Here is a 26,473-nt window from a genome sequence, read left to right as displayed (position 1 = left end):
ATGCACCATGAGCTTCATCAAACTGGTAAAGAATTAGTCGTTTAAAATATCTTTCATGAACAAACAGGCAAAATGGTCAAAATGACGTCTTCACTTACTTTCCCCACTGGATGATCAGTAAGATGGAGAGCAGGGCTGGTATTTAGTAGTTTGCATCTATGAGGCGCACTTACACAGGTGATCAGCCCTCAGTGGATGCCTTTGTTTACTACTGAAAGAGAAAAGCAGCATAAATTAGTTACTCAACAGATGCTCTTTGATCACTCAACTGAACATATCCTTTATTAAATTTAGAGTTCTAACATTTGGCATTTCAAATCTTCATTAGGATACATTATTGGGCTATTCATAGTTAAGAGAAAACATCTTATTTACAGCTGATGGTTCATTCCAGTTATCTATGGCAGGAGCACATTTGCCTCTGTGTCAAAACAATGCAATTAAGAAATTCACTCTTGGTATTATCTTTCCCCAGCATTTTGCTTTTTTTGCAAATCTTTCCTTTCTTCTCTTTTCAGTTCAGTTCAGTCGCTCAGTTGTGTCCAACTCTTTGCAACCCCATGGACTGGAGCACGCCAGGCCTCCCTGTCCATCACCAACTCCCAGAGTCCACCCAAACCCATGTCCACTGAGTCAGTGATGCCATCCAACCATCTCATCCTCTGTCATCCCCTTCTCCTCCTGCCCTCAATCTTTCCCAGCATCAGGGTCTTTTCAAATGACTCAGCTCTTCGCATCAGATGGCCAAAGTATTGGAGTTTGAGCTTCAACATCAGTCCTTCCAGTGAACACCCAGGACTGATCTCCCTTAGGATGGACTGGTTGGATCTCCTTGCAGTCCAAGGGACTCTCAAGAGTCTTCTCCAACACCACAGTTCAAAAGCATCAATTCTTCTGTGCTCAGCTTTCTTTATAGTCCAACTCTCACATCTATACATGACTACTGGAAAAACCATAGCCTTGATTAGATGGACTTTTGTTGACAAAGTAATGTCTCTGCTTTTTAATATGCTGTCTAGGTTGGTTGTAACTTCCCTTCCAAGGAGTAAGCGCCTTTTAATTTCATGGCTGCAGTCACCATCTGCAGTGATTTTGGAGCCCCCAAAAATAAAGTCAGCCACTGTTTCCACTGTTTCTCCATCTATTTGCCATAAAGTGATGGGACCGGACGCCATGATCTTCGTTTTCTGAATGTTGAGCTTTAAGCCAACTTTTTCACTCTCCTCTTTCACTTTCATCAAGAGGCTCTTTAGTTCTTCTTCACTTTCTGCCATAAGGGTGGTGTCATCTGCATATCTGAGGATATTGATATTTCTCCCTGCAATCTTGATTCCAGCTTGTGCTTCTTCCAGCCCAGCATTTCTCATGATGTACTCTGCATATAAGTTAAATAAACAGAGTGACAGTATACAACCTTGATGTACTTACTCCTTTTCCTATTTGGAACCAGTCCGTTGTTTCATGTCCAGTTCTAACTGTTGCTTCCTGACCTGCATACAGATTTCTCAAGAGGCAGGTCAGGTGGTCTGGTATTCCCATCTCTTTCATTCACTAAAATAGTGATGAACCCTAATTTTCTGAACTGTGAACTAAACTGAACTCAACGTATTCCTGAGGAATGCAGTTTCTCATCCTCAAATTTTTAATATAAAAATGGTGCAATATCTCTTCAATCCTCTGGTCCAGAAGTTTAGAATCAGCCTAAGTCTCTCAGGCTTCTGCTGTTAAATTTATCATTTGAGTAACTCATCCAATCAGTCTACCTGCTAAATAACCCAGTTCTGTCCTGTTTGCTCTGTTCCCCCTGCAATTCATTAACTGAACAAATACTTATCAAGTAGCTACCACTGTTTACAGTAGTGAGCAAAACAGTCTCTGCCCCCATGGAGCCTGTAATGTAGCAGGAGAGACAGATGCTAAACACGGCTATCTGATCTAATAATTTTGGGGAGTGATAAATTCAGTGATGATAAAGTAGAGGGTTATGGGACGGGAGTATGTTAGACTCGATGGTAAGACATGGCCTGTTTGTGGAGTGGACATTTGTGCAGGAAAAGTTGAAGGATGGGAAGGGTGAGCCATCTGAAGATCTTGGGGAAGAGCCACTCTGGCAGAGAGAAAAGAAAATGCAAAGATGTGAGATGGGAAAACATTTAGTGTGTTCTAGAAGGCCAATGTGTCTTGAATGGAGTGAGTGAGAGGGTAGTGATGACAGCCAGGCAGGCAGGGACCAGGCCTGCAGGGGATGTCTACCATTTAGAAGGAATTGAGATTTTTCTTTAGTATGATAGGAAGCTATTCAAAGTCTTGAGGAAGGGAATGACATTATTTGATTTATGTTTTTAAAAGACCACCCTGACTACAGTGTGGGGAAGATTCTACAAGAGAGAAACCAGAAGGTCAATTAGGAAACTATAGACATCCAGGTAAGAGACGATGGAGCTGGTAACTGTGGAGATAGTGAGAAGTGACCAGATTCAGGTGTGTTTTGAAGGAAGAGCCAGTAGTACTCCCAATGGATGGAGGAGATGGTAGGAAGGGAAAGAGAACAATCAAAATGACATCGAGGTATTTAGCCTGAGCCTGTATACCTAAATATAATTTGTTAAACAATTTATCTTTTTGCCTATCAGGAGAAAATTGTCTTTCTCGTGTATTCATTTCCTTTTAAGTGTGGATTTATTTCCTGGCTTTCTGTTATGTTTCTTTGCTTAGTACTACATTCTTCTAATTCCTAACTTTCAAATTACTAATGTAATATCAATTTATATATTATGTAGTATGTTATAAGGGCTTCCCTCATGGCTCAGTGGTAAAGAATCTGCCTGCAATGCAGGAGATGCGAAAGACATGGGTTTGATCCATAGGTTGGGAAGATCCCCTGGAGAAAGAAATGGCAACCCACTCCAGTATTCTTGCCTGGAAAGTCCCATGGATAAAGGAGCCTGGTAGGCTACAGTCCATGGGGTCACAAAGAGTCAGACATGACTTAGTGACTAAATAACAGCAACAAACAATATATTATAAACAAAATTATCAATATAAACTAAAAAGTCATTTTCTAATCATTCTTATTTTCAGCTCTGTTTTGGTTATTCTCACATACTAATTTTACAAATAAATTTGAGTCCCTTTAATCAAGTTTGTAAAAAAATGATCTGCTAGGAATTTATATTTTTTAATTGTATTTATCACTTAGTTTCATGTATAATAAGATTCTAAAATATTCTTTTTCTTTCCTTTTTCAATGTCCTCTGTAAAGTTTTATAATTTCCTTAATACAAAGCATACACATTTCTTGTTATTTTTTCTTTTGTGAGTGGAAAACTATTTTACTTTCTAATTAATTATTGTAGGCAACTAAGAAAGTTATTACTCTGTATATTTGTATTTTAAGCCAGATAATCTATTGAATTCTCTCATGTTTCTAGGAGTTTTTAAGATGATTCGCTTGGGTTTTTCAAGACTGTAATCTTTATAATCTGCAAATAAGGATACTTCTGCCTCTTCCTACCCAATATTTGTGCTTATCTCATTCTCTCATCTAATTATATTGGTGAGCACTTCAAGAACAATCATTAAATAATTGTGGTGATAACAAGTACCCTTGTCTTGTACCTGGCCTTTATGAGAATATTTCTAGGTTCTCCCAGTAAGTGTTACAAGATATGTATGAAATATCTTTTTAAATATATGGCTTAAAAAGTTTTACTCTGTTATCACAATAATAAGATCTTTTAAAAAGCCTTTTGGGGGGAGGGATGGCAAGTATTGAACTAATCATGGAAGGTTTGTAAAAAATTATTTTTTAAAAATTTGAATTGAAATCCAGTTGATTCACAATGTTTCAAGTATACAGCAAACTGATTCAGTTATACATATATATTTATATACCTCTTCTTCTTCAGATTCTTTTCCATTATAGGTTATTATGAGATATTAAATATAACTCCCTGTAAGAGTAGATCCTTGTTATTGAATCATGTGGTTTTAATTCTCTGATCTGTTTATATGATAAAGTCTCTGAATAGATTTTCATATGATTGAACTAGCTTCAGAAATTTGAAATTACCCCCAATTGGTTATAATATGTTCTTACTTCATTCTACTATTCTTATAGTTAAATATGCTAGTGTTTTACTTGGTGTTTTGTGTCTTATTCATAAACTGAGGTTAGTGTGTTTCTCATTTATAGCTGGTGGGCCCCAAATTGTACATTCCAGCAAAATGTGGGGTTAAAATGGTCTTTGTCCTGCACCCACCTAGCCGATATGCTCCCAGCAGCCCATGGCAGCACCCGCATAGCATGGCTGTCACACAATCAGCCTAGTGGGTGGTATGTTTCTCAGCACCTTCTGTGAACAAACGAGTATCGGGCCCGGTGGTCCCCAATTATTTTAGCTCTCCTCTCCTTTCAGGAACCAGCAAGCCAGACTCCTTCAAGCAATAAAGAGAACATGCACTATTTATTAAGTTCTTATCTACCGTGTCCCATATTATTTGAGTGCTGACCATATAATTGTAAATAAGGAACCAGTTCCTGCCCTCACAGGGCAGCTGGTAAAATCAAATGTGACACCTCCTCATACGGGAGCAAGTATCTGGGATCGGGAGCTTCCTTGGTGGCTCAGACAGGAAAGACTCTGCCTGCAATGCAGGAGACCCAGCTTCGATCCCAGGGTCAGGAAGATCCCCTGGAGAATGGAAATGGCAACCCACTCCAGGATTCTTGCCTGGGAAATCCCATGGACAAAGGAGCCTGGCCAGCTACAGTCCATGGGGTTGTAAAGAGTTGGACATGACTGAGGGACTCTGAATTCTGTCTGTCCAACTTCATCTTTGTTCTTCAGGCATAAACTTCCCTCCCTTAAAAAAAAAAAATGAATTTGAAATGTATTTTCTGAACTTCATTTATGTAAGAGAAATTTCCAGAAGCACTGCCTGGACCTGTGGGGCAAGTTAAACATTAGCATCCTTCCTTGAGGCTTTATTTCAGTACTCTGCAGGTCCATCTGCAACCTGTATTTTGAATCTGATTAGTTGCATAATAACTCTTTACATTTTTATACAGTGTGGCACCTTTCTTTGGATTAGCTTAAAATGTTTTACAGCCATTATTCTATTAACCCTCACCCTAGGGAGTGTTGAGGGTGGCATAGAATATGTTATTATCTTTCTTTTCTCAAAGGGGCATGATGGCACAAGAAAGTCAAGAAACTTGAGCAACAGCACACATGAAGTTGGATGGAACCAGTTATAGAAACAGGCTTTTGCTACTGGGGCATAAACCTCTCTGCTTCTCTCTATCAGACAGTCCCAAATAGGCTGAATGGTGATAATGAAGGTTTTTCTTTTGTCAAAAAGAATGAGTTATATATATGCTGGGGAAGCAGCAGATGAGTTAAGCTAAATCATCCAGGGTGATAGAGAGCTGTTGAATACACATCCTCAGACAAAATGCACTTGTAATTCAAGTCTACTTTACTACATGGTAAATGCTGCCACATGCAGTAGGAGGAAATCAGGAAGTGCCCTGCTTGACACTGTGTGTGCGTTCAGTCACTCAGTCATGTCCAGCTCTTTGTGACCCCATGGCCAGGCTCCTCTGTCCATGGGATTCTCCAGGTAAGAATAATAAAGTGGGTTTCTATTTCCTCCTCCAGGGGATCTTCCTGACCCAGGGATTGGACCCAGGTCTCTGCAGTAGCAAGAGGATTCTTTCACCACTGAGCCATCAGGTAAGAACTAAATACTTTGTATTTGTTGAAGAAAAGAAGGAAGGAAAGTAGGGAGAACGAAGATAAGGCATTGTTCTCATCGTGGAGAAGCTTACCGCTGGGGAGGGAGAAACACTAGAAACTAACGTAAAACAATAATGTGCTGCACTAGAGAGCATTGTCCCTGGATGCAGTGGTGTGCAGAGGAGGAAGAAGTCACTGTGGCCTGGAGCCGTCACAGAAGCCTTGCAGTAGATGCAGTCTGAATCAGCTCCAGAGATTGGATGGGTTCTGGAGAGGTGAAGAGCAGGAGGGAGATAATCTTTGGAAGTGAGAGGGTCTGACAAGGCTGGTGGTAGAGGGTATAGAAAAGAGGGAGTGCTTCCTTAAAACTGTATTTTTAAAGGAAGCGGTGGGTTTTGTGAGAATGGCAAGACGGATTGTTTCTTTCAATAGATATTGTGGAGTGCCTGCAATCTGCTATGACAGAGGAGACCATCGAAGCAAACTCCTACATGCTCAGGTGGAGAGAGTGCTGCTGTTGAGGAGGCACGCTGTTAAGATTTGAGTGTGTAATAACTTCAGTGCATCTGGCTCAGCACATTTACGTTGAGATTTTATGGCTGCTATCATCTGCTCAGAGTGTGTGTTTCTCTCTGTAAGATAAGACTGAGCTCACAGTTGTTTTCTGTTACCACTGAAATTTCTTTCTTTCATTCTTTTAATTTTACTGTTTTGTATTTTTTTTTGCTCAGTTTCAGTTAGTGAAATATATAAAGATGTATTTATCACTATTAATGTTACTATAATCATTATTTTTTTACCGTCATTCAGTTCTAATTAAAGACACCGCTGCATCCCTTACCGTCCCATCTCTGCTCCATGTGTATCCCTTACTGGGGATCCATCACTGGCAGATATTTTCCTAGCCACTGTCTTCTTCTGACCTGGGTTGAGCAAATTAGAATTTTACATTTTGGAAATAATTATTATTGTCATTTGGAAATTTCAACCCCTTCACCCACAAACCAGGGACGGTGGAAAGGTTCAGAAGCTGAAATCTCTATTCCTAAGTCCTGTTGCCTTTAAACTAGAAGTTCAGTTCAGTTCAGTCACTCAGCCGTGTCTGACTCTTTGCAACCCCATGAATCGCAGCACGCCAGGCCTCCCTGTCCATCACCATCTCCCGGAGTTCACTCAGACTCACGTCCATCGAGTCAGTGATGCCATCCAACCATCTCATCCTCGGTCGTCCCCTTCTTCTCCTGCCCCCAATCCCTCCCAGCATCAGAGTCTTTTCCAATGAGTCAACTCTTCACATGAGGTGGCCAAAGTTCTGGAGTTTCAGCTTTAGCATCATTCCTTCCAAAGAACACCCAGGGTTGATCTCCTTCAGAATGGACTGGTTGGATCTCCTTGCAGTCCAAGGGACCCTCAAGAGTCTTCTCCAACACCACAGTTCAAAAGCATCAATTCTTCGGAGCTCAGTTAGAAAAAAAAAATTATTCAACATTGTAGGAAATGTATATCAACCCGAACAGGAGATTTCAGGTTGTTGAAAGATGATATCGATTATTCAGGGTCTGAAGAAGGCAGAGGAGGGTCTAGACCCAGATTTGGAGGCATTCGGACTTTGAAGTCTCATCAGGGCAGTGAAGCTGGAAATATTAAGACAGTGTGCACCAGCGCAGAAAAGTAGAACCTATATCCTTGCAGCTCAGTCCCAGGTAGGACTGGGGGGAAGAGGAGCACATAGGAATGACCCTCAGTTTCCTGCATTTCAAGCTTGCATGCTTACAGGGCTTCTCAGGTGGCACCAGTAGTGAAGAACACGCCTGCCCAATGCAGGAGAGGTAAGAGACTCAGGTTCCACCCCTGGGTCAGATGGATCCTCTGGAGGAGGAAATAGCAACCCACTCCAGTATTCTTGCCTGGAAAATCCCACGGACAGAAGAGCTTGGCAGCCAACTGTCCCTAGGGTCACAAAGAGTCAGACACAACTGAAGCGACTTAGCACACAAGCTTACAGCTGCAGGGGGGCAGGGGTGGGGGTAAGAATATTTAGAAGAGAGTCTGTAAGAATTTTTCCGAAGTTCATTTCACATTTACTACCTTTCCATCTAATGGAGAGCTTGACTGAGAATGAGGTTCATATCAAATCCCTATTTCTCTTTTCTCTCTTTGAATGTTCCCAGTTTAATTCAGGCGCATGCATTATCAAACATCTGTTTTAATTACAGCCATTGTTAAGGTAGTTAATCAGTTGTCGTCTCTCACCAGCCAAAATCCTATACTGCTGAATTTTCGTACAATCAAAGATACAATAAATATAAAAGGAATTCTTGTATATCAGCACTAAAAAAAATGCATACAACTTCTTTGCTCACTGATGCAACCAAAACACCCAGGAGTTATTATAATGTGCATTCCCTTGACACAGACTTTTATTTCATGCAAATGACTGTGATTAAGATTCAAATACTTTTTTTTCCATTTTCACACATTACTTAATCAATGTGAAGTACTGTGTAAAAATTGCATCTCTTCATAACAGTGATTTTGACCAAGTCAAGTGTTGCTCCTAGAATTATAATCCAGACTTGTGATTCAATTATCATTTAGAGACTTTCTAAATTCAAATTAAGTTCACTCTTCCCTTCTTTTCCCAAGACTGTAAACTTAATATCAGTATGGATCATTTGTGAGGTGTGATCAAAATAACTTTCCACCGCAAGGACATACACAATGTGATGTGTGAATTTTCCCTTGCTTGCAAAAAAAGCACAACAATCAATAGTACTTGGCCATTAAAATGTATGAAATGCACGAAGTACAGTCTATTTTTCCATTTATGTTACACTTAGCTTTTAGGTTGAATAATACTGACACTCCCCAGAATACTTATCTATTTAAAGTTACCTGGAGCAGTTGTACAAACTGCCATTTAAAAAGTTAAATAAGAACTTATGGAATACTTAAAGTTTGGCATCTCCATTTAACTATTGGGCATTCAAAAGCACATTCTTATAGGAACCGATGAGGAATGCATAAAATAAAGTAGGGTTCCAGAAGCATCTCATACAACTATAAAACACTGATCTATTTACAGTTTACTGCACCCATGCTAGAGGCTGAATCTTGTTTTGTTACTGTTTGTGACTCTTTCTTGCTCATCTTGCATTTCATTTATACTAGAGGAAAAATTAGATTTTTACCAATGACTAGGTTTGAGTTATTACCAAACACTATCCACATTCATTTTCTTAAGATGTGCTTTTTTAGCCTCCAAGTTGAACATAAAATCCAATTTTAATTGCTTTTCTTTTTTCAACACTCATCCCAAATTCCTCTTTTTGTGTCCATTTGCAATAAGCAGGGGAAAATACTCATCTTTTATTTTCCATGCTTCCTGGAACACAATGCTATTTCTATGCCAGAGCTGAATTTGTTGAAATCGAATAATTTTTTTTGAGAGAAGAAGAATTTGCATTTGATGGAGTTTGATAAATTCAAACAGATAATGTTTGAATCTGGATGTTCATTTTTGAAGGTTGTTTCTTGAACATTCTTATGAAGATGTTTCATCTCTTCTGTCAGGAAAGGTTGGAAAGACATGGGCAGTTAGTCCAAATGAGAGTCCCAACTCACAGGGACCCTGACCAGTCAGAACCAAAGGTATTGTCTTGAATTTACCAGAAGACTGGGAAATATCTGTGAGACTGAGGTAGTTCTAGCTGGTTTTACAAAAGGCAGAAGAACCAGAGATTAAATTGCCAATATCCGCTGGATCATCGAAAAAGCAAGAGTTCCAGAAAAACATCTATTTCTGCTTTATTGACTATGCCAAAGCCTTTGATTGTGTGGATCACAATAAACTGTGGAAAATTCTGAAAGAGATGGGAATACCAGACCACCTGACCTGCCTCTTGAGAAACCTGTATGCAGGTCAGGAAACAACAGTTAGAACTGGACATGGAACAACAGACTGGTTCCAAATAGGAAAAGGAATTCGTCAAGGCTGTATATTGTCACCCTGCTTGTTTAACTCATATGCAGAGTACATCATGAGAAACACTGGGCTGGAAGAAGCACAAGCTGGAATCAAGATTGCCAGGAGAATTATCAATAACCTCACACATGCAGATGACACCACCCTTATGGCAGAAAGTGAAGAGTAACTAAAGAGCCTCTCGATGAAAGTGAAAGAGGAGAGTGAAAAAGTTGGCTTAAAGCTCAACATTCAGAAAACGAAGATCATGGCATCTGGTCCCATCACTTCATGGGAAATAGATGGGGAAACAGCGGAAACAGTGTCAGACTTTATTTTTGGGGGCTCCCAAATCACTGCAGATGGTGATTGCAGCCATGAAATTAAAAGACGTTTACTCCTTGGAAGGAAAGTTATGACCAACCTAGACAGCATATTAAAAAGCAGAGACATTACTTTGCCAACAAAGGTCGGTCTAGTCAAGGCTATGGTTTTTCCAGTGGTCATGTATGGATGTGAGAGTTGGACTATAAAGAAAGCTGAGCGCCACAGAATTGATGCTTTTGAACTGTGGTGTTGGAGAAGACTCTTGAGAGTCCCTTGGACTGCAAGGAGATCCAACCAGTCCATCCTAAAGGAGATCAGTCCTGGGTGTTCATTGGAAGGACTGATGTTGAAGCTGAAACTCCAATACTTTGGCCACCTGATGCAAAGAGCTGACTCACTTGAAAAGACCGTAATGTCGGGAAAGATTGAGGGCAGGAGGAGAAGGGAATGACAGAGGATGAAATGGTTGGATGGCATCACTGACTCAATGGACATGGGTTTGGGTGGACTCCAGGCATTGGTAATGGACAGGGAGGCCTGGCGTGCTGCGGTTCATGGGGTTGCAAAGAGTCGGATACGACTAAGTGACTGAACTAAACTGAGGTAGTTCTGTGAGAGGAAGATTTATGAACTGTAGATCTGTGTGAGAAGTCAGGGTAGCATTCTGCAGGAGTGCAAGAAGGCAGCCATGCCAGGGTCATCTGAAGTCAGTCCAGACCACTTACAGAGAACCAAAGGGATAATTTCTATCTATTCTGATCTTATTTAGGAGTTTCTGGGGGAAGGGTGTTTTAGGATAAAGCTTTAAGGGAAAAATGAAATTGTGTCAGAGACTATTGACTGGGTACTAATGTCCAGTTTTCCCTGTTCCATAGTAATAGAATTTTTGTCGGGTTTTTACGGTTGCATGGAATAAAGGCTGTTTCCCAGGCACATTTATAGCTAATAGTGGACCCATCACTAAGTTCTGGACAGTGAAATATAAGCAGAGTAGTGGTCCAGAATTAATGATCCCAAATGCCTGGGACCAGATATAGCTTGGAATTCAGGATTTTTTCAGATTTTGAAGGTGCTATGGTGCACGTACTGCTTATTGTAGAATATGTCAGTTGGAGTCAGGGACAGCATATCACTGTCAACTGCAGCAAAGCATAATATTTACTCTAAGTGGGATAAATAAAGGTCGTAGTCTCATGCCAGCTCAAGTCAAATTTTACCTTCAAATGAGTTTTTGTTGAGAGTGGGATGAATGGAGAATGACATATATACACTACCAATGTGTAAAATAGATAGCTGGTGAAAAGTTGCTGGATAACACAGAGAGCCCAGCTTGGTGCTCTATGATGACCTAGAGGGGTGGAATGGGGGGAGGGGAGGGAGGGTCAAGAGGGAGGAGATATATGTATAATTTTGGCTGTTTCTCGTTATTGTACGGCAGAAACCCACACAACGTTGTAAAGCAATCTCCCTCCAATTAAAAAATACCTGAAAATTATATAGATGATGAGGAAATGGCTGGAGAGAGAGGAACAGGTATTAACACAATATAATGCTTTGTAAGTATAGCCTTGATTTCAGCAGACTTAATGGAGCCTAAATGAAAGATAGAGCCCATTTCTCAGAAAGTTAATTCTGTGATCTCCCTCTTGTAAGAGGGCAGGGGCCATAAGGGCATCCTGTCCAGGTAGAATTGTGTTTGGTCCTCGGCTATGTGAGGGGGCCCACAGAGAGTGGGCCCACAGCCTCCCCAGAGAGTGTCTCCACGAGGAGTGTGAAAGCAGCTGCCACCCAGTAAGGATCCCACTTTGACAGCACAGAGAAGTCAGCTCAGGGTTACACAGTTGCAGTCCTAGGTAGGAGCTTCTCAGACTTAGCATTTGCTTTCTGCTCAGATAGGGAATGTGTCACTCTGCCGGAGTACGACTTTTTACAGATGACAAAATAAAGCTGTATATGTCTCATTATGTAAAAAATAAATAAAATATATAAAAAAGTTTAATTTTTCAGATCTTTTTGGATTTTAGAATTATGTATTACGTGGTGATTTCTAGAAAACTCTAGAGACAGTTGACAAATAGCCTTCGTCTTTTCCCTGTTCTTTCCTACCTCCAGCCTCCTGGAGCACGATGCTTTTAAAGAGACAATCTCTACTGCCCTTACTTACTACTTTCCTCAAAGAGATATTATCTTTTTAAAAAATCTCATTTTTTTTTTTTGTGTACTGACTTTTACAATTTTTCTTTTAATTAAAGATTCTTTAAATTCTATGGTATTTTACAACTTTCAAATGTTTCACACACATGATTTTATATAATTCCATAATAATACTTTTTTTTCTCCCTCTCCTTCCTTCCCTCTCCACACTTTCTTCTCTCCACTGGTAACCACTAGTTTGTTCTCTGTATCTGTGAGATTGCTTTGCTTCTTTGTCTTTCTTTCTTTTTTGTTTTATTCACCAGTTGTCTTTTTTAGACTCCACAGATAAGTGACATCATACAGTGTTTGTTTTTCTCTGTCTGACTGACTTCACTTAGCACTGTTGTTGATCAGTTGCCAGGTCTTGTCCAACTCTCTGTGACCCCAGGAACTGTAGCATGCCAGGCTGCCCTGTTCTTCACTATCTTCCTGAGTTTGCTCAGACTTATGTCCATTGATGCCATCCAACCATCTTATCCACTGTCGCCCCCTTCTCTTCTTGCCCTCAATTTTCCCCAGCATCAGGGTCTTTTCCAGTGAAATCTGCTCTTTGCATCAGGTGGCCAAATATTGGAGTTTCAGCTTCAGCACTGCTGATTTTTTAAAAATAAAATATTTACTTACTTGGCTGTGCTGGGTCTTGGTTGCAGCATGCACGATCTACACACATTTCGGTGTGCAGGCTCAGAGCACACAGGCTTTTCTCTAGCTGCTTCTCTCTCAGGCTTAGTTGCCCTTCTGCAGTCAGGATCTTAGTTCCCTGACCAGGGATCAAACCTGAGTCCCCTGCATTGAAAGGCAGATTCTCAACCACTGGACCACCAGGGAAGCCCCAGAAGCCTACTGCTCTTGATGACCACTTTAATCCTTCTAACTACAACATCGTCATGATGGAAAACATTGGTCAGAGTGGCTTATAGGTCTCATCACTTTATAGCCATCCTCCCAGCCCAGTTTTTAAATTCACTTTTGGGAATTTAAATTTTGGAAAGCCAGTTAAGCTGTCATCTTGGCCATACTTGTTGGGACACTTCTGTCTCATTGAGGTGTCACACACTCAGTGGTTGGTGGCTTTTTACTATTAATACCTAAGTACCACAAGAAGTCATGATTTAATAACAAAGCAATCCTAGCTCAAATCTGAGACAACTTAAAAGTTATAATTTTATCGTACTCACAAATAACTGTCATTACATTCTTATAATTTCTGGCACAATTACCCTAGAAACTATGGGGGGAAAATGTAACTGGTTAGCAAAAGGGAAGGTCGGGGCTAATGGAATTGGTTTTGACCCTGAAGGAGTGTGGGTGGAATGAGCCCTTCTCAGTTCCATAGCTTTCCAACTACTCATTAGCATAGTTGGAGCTCAAGTAACATTGTGGCAAATATAGTAAAACATTAACAATTGTAATCAATGTGATGAACATATTGATATACATTATACTATTCTCCCTACTTTTGTATATTTGACACTTTCATAATAAAAATCTGAAAACAAGGGGAAAATCCATCCAAATAATACCTTTAAAAATTAGCTCCCAAATGGCGTTATTTCAGTGAAGTGGTCCAAGCATTTAGCCCTGTACTGTCCAATGCAGTATCCAGCAGGCACATGTGAAAGTCGCTCAGTCCTGTCTGACTCTTTGTGACCCTACGGTCCATGCAATTCTCCAGGCCAGAATACTGGAGTGGGTAGCCTTCCTTCTCCAGGGGATCTTCCCAACCCAGGAATGAAACCCAGGTCTCCCGTATTGCAGGCGGATTCTTTACCAGCAGAGCCACAAGGGAAGTCCAGCAGGCACATATGATTCTTTAAATTTAAATGTAAGTCAATTTGAAGTAAATAAAAAATACAGTTCCTCAGTTGCACTAGCCACATTTCAAGTACTCACTAGTCACTGGCTGTATATTTTTAAAACCATGTTTCAATTGTGGTAAAATGTGCATTAAAAATTTTACAGTTTTTAAGTGTATAGTTAATTGTCATTAAGTACATCCATGTTGCTATGCAATTATCACCAACATCCAGCTCCAGAGTGTTTACAATACATATATATATATAAAGATATATATTTTTAACCATTTTTATTGTGGTAAAACATATATACAAACATATTAAGAGCCTGTTCAATTTAGTGCTATTATCTGTTTCAAATTTCTCTGAAAATATTAGCTTGCTACTTGCTTACCATTATGTTGATTGCAAAGAGATGAGGTAGCAAAAACGTAAGGCATGAGGAATTTAAAGGAGAAAATTGTAAAGTGTTAAACATTATTCATTACCCATTTTGTTTTTCTGGAAATGGAGAAGTAGGTCTATTCAACTGTAGCAACAAAACAAATCTCACTCTGTTCCTGAAATCCCCATGCTCTGGCCCTCTTGAGCATAATTTGAGATACATGGCTCTATTGAGCACAGCCGTGATTGTGTCAAGGAGCATCTGTAGAGGGCCCACTTTGAGCTAGGCGTGCATGGGGACATAAAAATGAGGAAGATAGACAAGTCTCTGTTTTTCACGGCACTTCCTTTCTAGTGTAGGGAGACAGACAATAAGCCAACCAAAAACCAAAAAGAATCAGATGGTGTTAAACGCCGTAAAGAATGTGAAACAGGATGGTGTAATAGATATCACCATGAATTTATATCCTATGTGTTAGAAACCTCCACAGACCCTAAGTTACATGTCATCTTCAGAAGCAAATTTCAAATTAGACGTAAATTATGTAAAAACGATGAAAAGTGAAATTCATCAAAAAGAAGTTTGAGTTTCATTACCTTGCTGTTCCTGCCTCCTGATTTTCATTTCTTGGTTGGTTCTACTCAATTACTTACTTAATAAGCTTGGCTAAGTGTGGATCGTATAAATTTAGTAATTGTTCAGGCAACCCACACCTTATTCTTCTGTTTAAAAAAGAAGACACCTGTAATTTTTGCAAATGAGATTCATACAGATTGATGCTTTGCTGCAAATTGAATGAATTTGCTGCAGATTTAAATGAATAAAGAAAAAGTCTGAAAATATTTAGAGAAGAATATCTCAGATGTGTTGGATAGCTTTGCATGGTGCCTGCAATCATCTCCTCAAGTCCAGTCAAGGTGCAAGTAACATTTCCACTAACATTTTCTCTGTTGCATTGAGACAGAGATGTTTCTCAAGTTTCACCTATAATCCAGGGGTAAACACTGACTTGCAGAGCCAGCAGTGGTATGAACAAGAGGAAGTTAATATGATTTAGCATAACTTTCCTTCTCCCAACAAGAAATAAAGCCAAGCGTTTCCTATGTTCCCATAAAGCTCATCATCTTAGAACTTCTGTACACCTAAATCTATTTCTTTAAGGGGAAAAACCACATGTATGAGAAGAGATATTTGGTTTTCATTGAGTAAAAGTTTAAATTTGTGAAGTGAGCAGCGTTATAACTGTCCACATAAACAGGAATGAACCAGTTTGTTGGTGTCGAAGATAGAAGTGCAAGTTGCTCACAGTTCTCTTCTTGACTGCAAAGCCTCAATCATTTTCAAGCTTCTGATTATCCATCTCTTGTCTACACCTCAGTCAACGTTTCCTCTTTAACATCTGTTTACAGCCTTGAAAATAGCCTGAGGCAAATAGCAATTTATACAAGGCCAGCTTGGGAATGCGGTTTTCAGTTACTCTCCTTTTTGGGTGACTCTAACGGAGGTGATGATTTTGAGTGGATTTTAAATGGCAGGGCTGGTAGAGTGAAGGTCAATATTTATTTGTAAGTTTTCTTAATTTGTTGGCATGATATTTCAATTTGTACATGCCTTTTAGATTTTAGAGAACTGAATTCCCAAACTCAACTTCTTAGTGTTAGAAAATTGACCATAATACAAACATCCTACAGAAGCTCATAAAAATTTGTCAGCATTAATGATAATGACTCTAATAACAAAACCTCACATCGACTGTGTGCTTATTACGTACCTAGAACTGTGTTGAGAGCTTGCTGTTGCTGTTTAGTCACTAAGTTGAGTTCGACTCCTGTGAGCCTGCCAGGCTCTTTTGCCCACAGGATTTCTCAGGCAAAAATACTGAAGTGGGTTGCCATTTCCTTCTCCAGGGGATCTTCCCGGCCTGGGGCTTGAACCCACGTCTCCTGCACTGGCAAGCTGATTCTGTGCTAAGAGCTAACCCTATATTATCTCACAACATTCTCATGACAACCTCCACGTTTAGTAAGGAGAAGGCCTTTCCTGAAGGCCATCCAGTCTGGAACTGTCATTATATACACACATGACTGTTACCATCAAATATCCATTTATCCAATGTCCATCATGTTTGGAACACTAAATTCAGATGCTTACACAATGAAAGAGATGAAAGAGACATGGAGGGAACCCGTGGAAGGGTGGTAGTGTAGAACAGTGGGACAAGACCAACACTGGTAGTCAGGCACATCTGCCTTCTAGTCTTGGGTCTTAGACATTATTTCTTTGGCCTTAGACAACCTATCTAGCTTCTCTTAGCTTGAGTTTATTGAATATAAGTTGAGAGGTTCCACTTGTGTGTGTGTGTGTGTGTGTGTGTGTTAGTTGCTCAGTCATGTCTGACTCTTTGCCATCCCATGGACTGCAGCCCTCCAGGCTCCTCTGTCCATGGGATTTTTCAGGCAAGAATATTGGAGTGGGTTGCCATTTCCTTCTCCAGGGAATCTTCTTGACTCAGGAATCGAACTGGGTCTCCAGCACTGTGGGCAGATTCTCTAATGCCTGAGTCACCAGGGAAGACAAGATGACCCTTTAAGTTTCATATAGCTATAAAATACGATGTCATGTCTTCCAACAGCTTTCAATCCTCTAGGATGATGAAACAGACTCAATACTTAGAAATGTTTTTAAACCCTATATTGTAATTGATTTGGTGGTTGTTTTTTTTTTTTTTTCCACTAAATCTTGAAATTGGAACTATGGATGTGTTCTTTGTATCCTCTCTGCAGCTTGACACTGTATGTTAGGAGCCTCTTAAATATTTCTTACATAAGTGAATGAATAACATAATGGGTGAGTATATGAATTGTTGTTGTTCAGTTGCTAAGTGATGTCCAACTCTTTGCAATCTCATGGACTGTAGCATGCCAGGCTCCTCTGTCTCCTGGAAATTGCTCAAGTTGATGTCCACTGAGTTGGTGATGTTATCTAACCATCTCATTCTCTGCCACCCCCTTCTCCTCTTGCCTTCAATTTTTCCCAGCATCAGGGTCTTTTCCCATGAGTCGGTTCTTTGCATCAGGTGGCCAAAGTACTGGAGCTTCAGTTTCAGCATCAGTCTTTCTGAACCCTGAACAAACCCTGAACGAATATTCAGGGTTGATTTCCTTAAATATAATCTGGTTTGGTCTCCTTGCTGTCCAAGGGACTCTCAAGAGTCTTCTCCAACACCACAGTTTGAAAGCATCAGTTCTTCGGTGCTCAGCTTTCTTTATGGTCCAACTCTCACATCCATACATGACTACTGGAAAAACCATAGCTTGGCTTCCCTGGTGGCTCAGAGGTTAAAGCATCTGCCTGGAATGCGGGAGACCCGGGTTCGATCCCTGGGTTGGGAAGATCCCCTGGAGAAGGAAATGGCAACCCACTCCAGTACTCTTGCTTGGAGAATCCCATGGAGGGAGGAGCCTGGTAGGCTACAGTCCATGGGGTCGCAAAGAGTCGGACACGACTGAACGACTTCACTTTGACTTTTGTCGGAACAGTGATATCTCTGCTTTTTAAATATGCTGTCTAGGTTGGTCATATCTTTCCTTCCAGGGAGAAAGTGTTTTTTAATTTCATAGCTGCAGTCACTACCTGCAGTGATTTTGGGAACCAAGAAAATAAAATCTGTCACTGCCTCCATTTTTTCCCTTCTATTTGCCACGAAATGATGGGACTGGATGCCATGATCTCCATTTTTCGAATGCTGAGTTTCAAGCCAGATTTTTCACTCTCCTCTTCACCTTCATCAAGAGGCTCTTCAGTTCCTCTTCACTTTATGTCAACAGGGTGGTGTCATCTGCATATCTGAGGTTGTTGATATTTTGCACATCAATTTAATTTCCCAAGCACCAATATATAAATGATGATACCCAGCATCTTCTAATGTTCATGTTCATTTTTACATCATTTATCCCCAAGAGCAGATGCAGGTTTTGTGGATTATTAAATAAAGCACTCCTACTTAGTGCTTTCGTAAGTGCTCTTCCAACCCACATCAGTCATTCTCTGTCACAGCTCTCTGATTATTTTTCTAAATTGTGGTAAAATGCACATACTAGGAATCATTTGATGATTCATACGTGTATAGTTTGGTGGCACTGAATATTAATGCATTCACAATATTGTGCAGCCATCAGTGCTATCTGTATCCAAAACTTTTTTAGCAACATAAAGTTTGTACCCATTAAACAATAATTCCCTCAGCTCCTCTCTCCTGCCAGTTCTGGGTAATCTCTATCTTACCTTCTGTCTCTATGAATTCGCCTATTTTGAATTCGCCACCTCAAATAAGTGGAAACACACAATATTTTCCCCTCTGTGTCTAGTTTATTTCACTAAGCATGATGTTTTCTAGGTCCGTTCATGTTATAGCATATTTCAAAGTGTCATTCCTTTTTTTTGGCCGAATAATATTCCGCCATAGGCATATACCATATTTTGTTTACCCATTCATCTGATTTGAGTTGTTTCCATCTTTCAGATACTGTAATGTTGCTGTGAATGTTGGTGTACAATTGTTTATTTAAGTCTTTTGGGTATAAACCTAGGTGTGGAATTTCTGGATCATATTCTAGTTTTATGTTTAACTCTTTGAGAAACTACTAAACTGTTTCCTATAGCAGTTGTACCACTTTATATGTATGAGGGTTCTAATTTCTCCACATACTTGCCAACACTTGTTATTTCCTTTTTGTAAAAAAAATTATAACCATCCAGAGAATTCCCTTGCTATCCAGTGGTTGGATCCACTGCTGAGGGCGTGGGCTCAATCCCTGGTTGGGGAACTAAGATCTCACAAGCCACATGGCATGACCAAAAAAAAAAAAGAAGAAATTTTGCTTTAAAAAATATTATAGCCATTCTAATAGGTGTGAAATAGTAGCTCATTGTGATATTACCTGATTTTTTAAATAGTTTTAATGTGATATAAATGAACATGTGTGTTTCTTTTTTACTCAGTTGCTAGTCTAGAAATCCATGAAGGCAGGGCCACTTCTAGTATGTTCACTTCTATATATTCCAGCATCCAAAACTGTTCCTGTCTCATGTAGGCATCTGTTGAATAAGTGAATGTACAAATGTTTTCCTTGAAGCACTATATGACTATCGCTGTTAATCCGTTTGTCCTAAGTTCAGTGCTTGAACAACGGCGTGTGAACTAGATAATGAGTCTTCATTATTTGTATCAGGCATCAGAAAAATCCTTGAACCAATGGACACCATTACCATAGGACTTCTAAAAGTGAAGACCAAAAACAATTTAAATGAAAAGATATGTCATAAAAGAAATACATCAACTTCAATCATTAGAATTGGAATTCAAAGTGAATCATAAAAATTTTTCACAAACCCTGCATGGAAAACTGTACACTGCCCCATTTCCAAGCTGCCCAACACTAAGGTTGCTTTGTATCAAGAGTAAATGGAGTGAAAATATTGCCCTGGGGGATGGGGAGGAACTCTGTCAGAGAAATGCAAGTCCTAAATTGCTAACTTACTGACTCAAGTTGGATTGATAAGAAAGTCATGGCGCTGCCCAACACTCCGTTTAAAACTAGGGAAAACAAAATTTCATCTCTTAAACTGAAGCTTGAAAATTACTGAGTCATTCAGAACAATATGTGATCTTAACTCAGCACCTGGCTTCTGTGCGTTTTATAAACACACAATTTCACAACTGAAAGCTTTCAGCGATTCCATTCTGTCTGCTGCGAGCCGGTCCCTGATCCTGGAAATGCCTGAGGAGCTCCAGCCATCAGGAAGTGTGGGCGACATTGCCCCCATGGCGAATTGCAAAGCACACAGTCACGCAGTCTATCATAGCTGCCCTCCTGGGCACTGCCCAGTTTCATATAATCTGTTTGCTAATGTTGCAAACATAAACCAAATCATGTCAATTGTGTAGTCCGCAGTTGTTCCTGATCACACTCTGAGTTACTAAGCCAACTTGCATAATATGCGTATTTTGAAATTACGAAGCTTGTGTCTCTGAAGGCCCCACAGGGCATTTTAGTAAATGGTCAAAATACTTTTCGTAAAGGAAATGGAGGAAGGAATTGGATGGGCTCCTGAGTATGAAAAAAGGACGGAAGAGACATCTGAAGGCAGCTGTCCTAGGGAGAGCAAATTTGCCCTGAAGCTACTGAAGGTGGAGCTTTAGAACACTCAACCTGCACCGTGCCTTCCAAGGGGGCAATTTTTTTGCCATTGCATATTCTTTATCCTAAAGAGGCTCCCAAATTGTGTACGCTTCAGGTGCTCCAAAACCCTAATCCACCCAGCCTCTGTTTTCTCTAGCTTTTCTCTGAAATTTTTGAAGATGCTTTTATTAGCTATTTTCTACAGAAAAACCTTGACAGACACCAGGGAGGATTTGGGCATCCCTGCAGGGCCTAGCAGAGAGGCTTCCATACTGCAGGGCTCAGTATGCATTTGATATAGCAAATAAAATACATTGTGTGTGTGTTTCTAATACTCATTTTGAACATTTAGCTCTAGATGTTCACTTGCTGTTCCCTGTTCACTTGCTCAGTGGTGTCTGACTCTTTGTGACCCCACGAACTGCAGCACACCAGGCTTCCCTGTCCTTCACTAGTACCCTGAGCTTGCTCAAACTCATGTCCATTGAGTCAGTGATGCCATCCAACCATCTCATTCTCTGTCGCCCCCTTCTCCTCCTGCCTTCAGTCTTTCCTAATATCAGAGTCTTTTCCAAGATGTTCAAAGTTTACCAAAAAAAGAAAAAAAAAAATGGCATTGTACCCCAAAGGCTTGTGCAGGAGTAACTGAAAGTTTATCTATGAGGACTAATAAGGGACTGAGGGAGAACCCTGTGCTTTTGTTGGATGCCTGTGAACAATGGTTAATAAAATAATTTCCTATTGTTCTTTTCTTATAAACTTATTTATTTTTAATTGGAGGATGATTGCTTTACAGTATTGTATTGGTTTCTGCCATACAGCAACATGAATCAGCCAACCTCCCTCTTGAACCTCCCTTCACCTCCCACCCCATCCCACTCCTCTAGGTTGTCACAGAGCGTAGGATTTAAGTTCCCTGTGTCACATAGCAAATTCCCACTGGCTATCTATTTTACATATGGTAATGTATATGTTTCAATTTTGAGTAACAGTCATTTCTTTTTATTTTTTTATTGAAGGATAATTGCTTTACAGAATTTTGTTGCTTTCTGTCAAACCTCAACATGAATCAGCCGTAGGTATACATATATGCCCTCCCTTTTGAACCTCCCTCCTATCTCCCTCCCCATCCCAGCCCTCTAGGTTGATACAGAGCCCCAGTTTGAGTTTCCTGAGTTGTACAGCAAATTCCTGATGGCTGCCTATTTTATATATGGTAATATAAGTTTCCATGTTACTCTTTCCATATATCTCACCCTCTCCTCCCCTCTCCCCATGTCCAGTAAGATATAGAGAATAGACATTCTCTATGTCTATTTCTCTATTCAGTTCAGTTCAGTTCAGTTGCTCAGTCATGTCCGACTCTTTGCAACCCCATGAATCGCAGCACACCAGGCCTCCCTGTCCATCACCGACTCCCAGAGTTCATTCAGACTTATGTCCATCGAGTCAGTGATGCCATCCAGCCATCTCATCCTCTGTTGTCCCCTTTTCCTCCTGCCCCTAATCCCTCCCAGCATCTGAGTCTTTTCCAATGAGTCAACTCTTCGCATGAGGTGGCCAAAGTACTGGAGTTTCAGCTTTAGCATCATTCCTTCCAAAGAAATCCCAGGGCTGATCTCCTTCAGAATGGACTGGTTGGATCTCCTTGCAGTCCAAGGGACTCTCAAGAGTCTTCTCCAACACCACAATTCAAAAGCATCAATTCTTCATTGCTGCCCTATAAATAAATTCTTCAGGACCAATTTTCTAGATTCCATATATGTGCATTAGAATAAAATATTTATCTTTCTCTTTCTGACTCACTTCACTTGGTATAATAGGTTCTAGGTTCATCCATTCCATTAGAACTGACCCAAATGCATTCCTTTTTATGGATGAGTAATATTCCATTGTGTATATGTACCACAACTTCATTATCCATTCATCTGTCAATGGACATCTAGGTTGCTTCCATGTTGCAGCTATTGTAAATAGTGCCGCAGTGAACAATGGGATACATGTGTCTTTTTCAATTTTGGTTTCCTCAGGGTATATGCCTAGGAGTGGGATTGCTGGGTCATATTGGAAAACTCAGCAGTGGTCACAGGACTGGAAAAGGTCAGTTTTCATTCCAAACCCTAAGAAAGGCAATGCCAAAGAATCCTCAAACTACTGCACAATTGCACTCATCTCACATGCTAGTAAAGTAATGCTCAAAATTCTCCAAGCCGGACTTCAACAATATGTGAACTGTGAACTTCCTGATGTTCAATCTGGTTTTAGAAAAGGCAGAGGAATCAGAGGTCAAATTGCCAACATCCGCTGGATCATCGAAAAAGCAAGAGAGTTCCAGAAAAACATCTATTTCTGCTTTATTGACTATGCCAAAGCCTTTGATTGTGTGGATCACAATAAACTGTGGAAAATTCTGAAAGAGATGGGAATACCAGACCACCTGACCTGCCTCTTGAGAAATCTGTATGCAGGTCAGGAAGCAACAGTTAGAACTGGACATGGAACAACAGACTGGTTCCAGATAGGAAAAGGAATACGTCAAGGCTGTATATTGTCACCCTGCTTATTTAACTTATTTGCAGAGTACATCATGAGAAATGCTGGGCTGGAAGAAACACAAGCTGGAATCAAGATTGCCAGGAGAATTATCAATAACCTCACACATGCAGATGACACCACCCTTATGGCAGAGAGTGAAGAGGAACTAAAAAGCTTCTTGATGAAAGTGAAAGAGGAGAGTGAAAAAGTTGGCTTAAAGCTCAACATTCAGAAAATGAAAATCATGGCATCCGGTCCCATCACTTCATGGGAAACAGATGGGGAAACAGTAGAAACAGTGTCAGACTTTATTTTTTGGGGCTCCAAAATCACTGCAGATGGTGATTGCAGCCATGAAATTAAAAGATGCTTACTCCTTGGAAGGAAAGTTATGACCAACCTAGACAGCATATTAAAAAGCAGAGAAATTACTTTGCTGACTAAGGTCCGTCTAGTCAAGACTATGGTTTTTCCAGTGGTCATGTATGGATGTGAGAGTTAGACTGTGAAGAAGGCTGAGCACCGAAGAATTGATGCTTTTGAACTGTGGTGTTGGAGAAGACTCTTGAGAGTCCCTTGGACTGCAAGGAGATCCAACCAGTCCATTCTGAAGGAGATCAGCCCTGGGATTTCTTTGGAAGGAATGATGCTAAAGCTAAAACTCCAGTACTTTGGCCACCTCATGCGAAGAGCTGACTCATTGGAAAAGACTCTGATGCTGGGAGGGATTGGGGGCAGGAGGAGAAGGGGACGACAGAGGATGAGATGGCTGGATGGCATCACGGACTCAATGGACGTGAGTCTGAGTGAACTCCGGGAGTTGGTGATGGACAGGGAAGCCTGGCATGCTGCGATTCATGGGGCCGCAAAGAGTCGGACACGACTGAGCGACTGAACTGAACTGAACTGAACTGATGGTGGTTTTATTCCTAGATTATTAAGGAATCTCCATACCGTCTTCCATAGTGGTTGTATCAATTTACATTCCCACCAACAGTACAAGAGCTTTCCCTTTTCTCCACACCCTCTCCAGCATTTATTGTTTGTAGACTTTTTGATGATGGCCATTCTGACTGGTATGAGGTGATACTCACTGTGGTTTTGGTTTGCATTTCTCTAATAATGAGTGATGTTGAACATCTTTTCATGTATTTGTTAGCCATCTGTATGTCTTGTTTGGAGAAATGTCTGTTTAGGCCCTATTGGTTTTTATTATTCATCATATATACCATTATGTTTCATTTTATTCATTGGCAAAATTAAATCTGTGGCTTTGAGATCAAGATATTATTTATTTCTACCCAAATATTGACTTCAATTTATTTCTGTACAAACTACTTTGAATGTGCGGCAAAGCTCTTTGCCGAAAGTTGATTAATTGAGGTCAAAAGGGAAAATTTTTAACTGACAGTAACTTGCATGCACACATACACAGAAATGCTCCTGGCATCTGGACTTTGAAATTCAATCTGAGAAGAAACGAGTCTGCTGTGTGAAGGCCTGCCTAGTTCACCTCAAGTTGAAGAGTCAATGTGAGTGCTTTCAGGTGAGACCTCTAAGTGACATGTAGAAAATTCTCAAAATAATCAGTTTCTTGCAGATGCTTTGTAAACTTCCTCACCACACGGGACAAGTGACAGTGTCCACCACTCCCTACAGTTTGTGCCCATCAGCCATTTGTATTCCCTGAAAGGGGCTCACTTTTTAAGGCCTTAGCAACAAAGCCTGACCCTCCAGTTTTGTCATTCATCTGTTAGATAGGAAGTTAGTGGGCATTTCATACTTCTTTTCTCTCAGCCCTGAAAGAAGCATTAGCAGGGAAAGCCCAAAGCAAGCAGAAAACTGGCATAGCTAATTTAGGCTAATTAGGATGGCGGAAGCCGAGCTCCATTACTTCAGAGCTTCCCATGCCCTCCCCTGTCTCTACCTGATTGCTTTGTCCAGCAGCAAACCCAGGAGGCACTTCCAATTACATCATATCCTCTTCAAACACCAAACCACTCAAGCTAATTTTATCCTATTAAACAGACTGAAGGATCCAGAAGAAAGGTTCCCTTTCCCTCCCCAAAAGCTTCAATTACCAGGGTCCCTGATTATCATCGCTTCAATCCTATATGCACTGCTAAATACTCTTTTTTTTTGCTTAGCGTTGCCTTCTTGATTCAGATGAAAAGCAAATATTATGAGCATGTCTTTACAGCTCTGCTAAGTGACATTAGGAGTAAAACTAAAAAGAAGCACCCTGGTCATTAGCATGGTTAATCAAAGTCAAGCTTGAAGTTTCCAAAGACACGGAATCATAGAAATCATAGCACCTCTCTGACTATGAGCATTTAGAGGGAGCGCTGAAGATTCCTTTTCTTTCTTCTCTTTTCCCTTTTCCTCCTCTCTCTCTCCCTCCCGACCTCCCTGCATCCTTATTTTCTCTCTTTTAATGACTACTGAAAAAGTTACTAGCAAAGAGAAATTTGTTACTCATGATAATAGATATGGAATAAACAACTTGGCCATGGAAGAAAATGTAAGGAAATGTTAGAGAGACGAACAATATAATCATTCATTATCCGGTCTACTTCTGCCTCAAACACAAATGTAAAAGTGTATTTTCATGGTGTGTGTACACAAAAAGTTATTGTAATAGAATATGAACTTTTAATTTCCAAACTCAAAATCATTTTTGCATTCAATTTTGACCCCTGAAGTCTTCATCTGAAAGATTTTGATCTATATATTTCTGATTACAGCAAGAATGGGACAATGTTCTAATTCTGAATATAAAGTCCTTTCCCAACTGTAAGTTTAAGACCTGGAATCAAAATGGAACATTTAATTGTTCTCGTTTCTTTCTTGGAAGAAGATTTATAAAAGCCACCTAAAAAAATCCTTGCTTAAGAAGACATGTCAAGTAAAGATATGAATTTACATGAAGGGGGTTATGGTGTCTGAAAGACTTGAAATACTATTTTTGAAGTTTAATACATTTAGCGTGCAAGCGCGGCTCCTCTTCTCCAAGAAATAGGTTTGACAAATCTTAAAAGGTTCAAGTGTAACAAAGAAAAGTTTTCCCACCTTCAGTATCATCCAGCTGCCTGGAGGATCCTTTTACAATGAAAGAAAATAGTGACTTTTTTTCATTTCTCTTAGAAATTGATTATAACTTAAAAAAAACAAAACCTTTTTAAGACTTTTGGTGGGCCTCAAAGTATTTGTCAGTTTTAGTTTCAGAAAAACCTCATTTATATTCTGTGTAGTCAGTCCAAATGATTGAGATTAAATGTTTGCTTTTTTTTTAACAGTCATTTTCCCATAGTAGAAAATCTACCCAGTGGCTCTCACCAATTGCTACT

Source organism: Capricornis sumatraensis, chromosome 2 (genome assembly GCF_032405125.1).
Source record: "Capricornis sumatraensis isolate serow.1 chromosome 2, serow.2, whole genome shotgun sequence".
In the NCBI taxonomy this organism is placed as follows: domain Eukaryota; kingdom Metazoa; phylum Chordata; class Mammalia; order Artiodactyla; family Bovidae; genus Capricornis; species Capricornis sumatraensis.
This window is presented reverse-complemented; position numbering follows the sequence as displayed.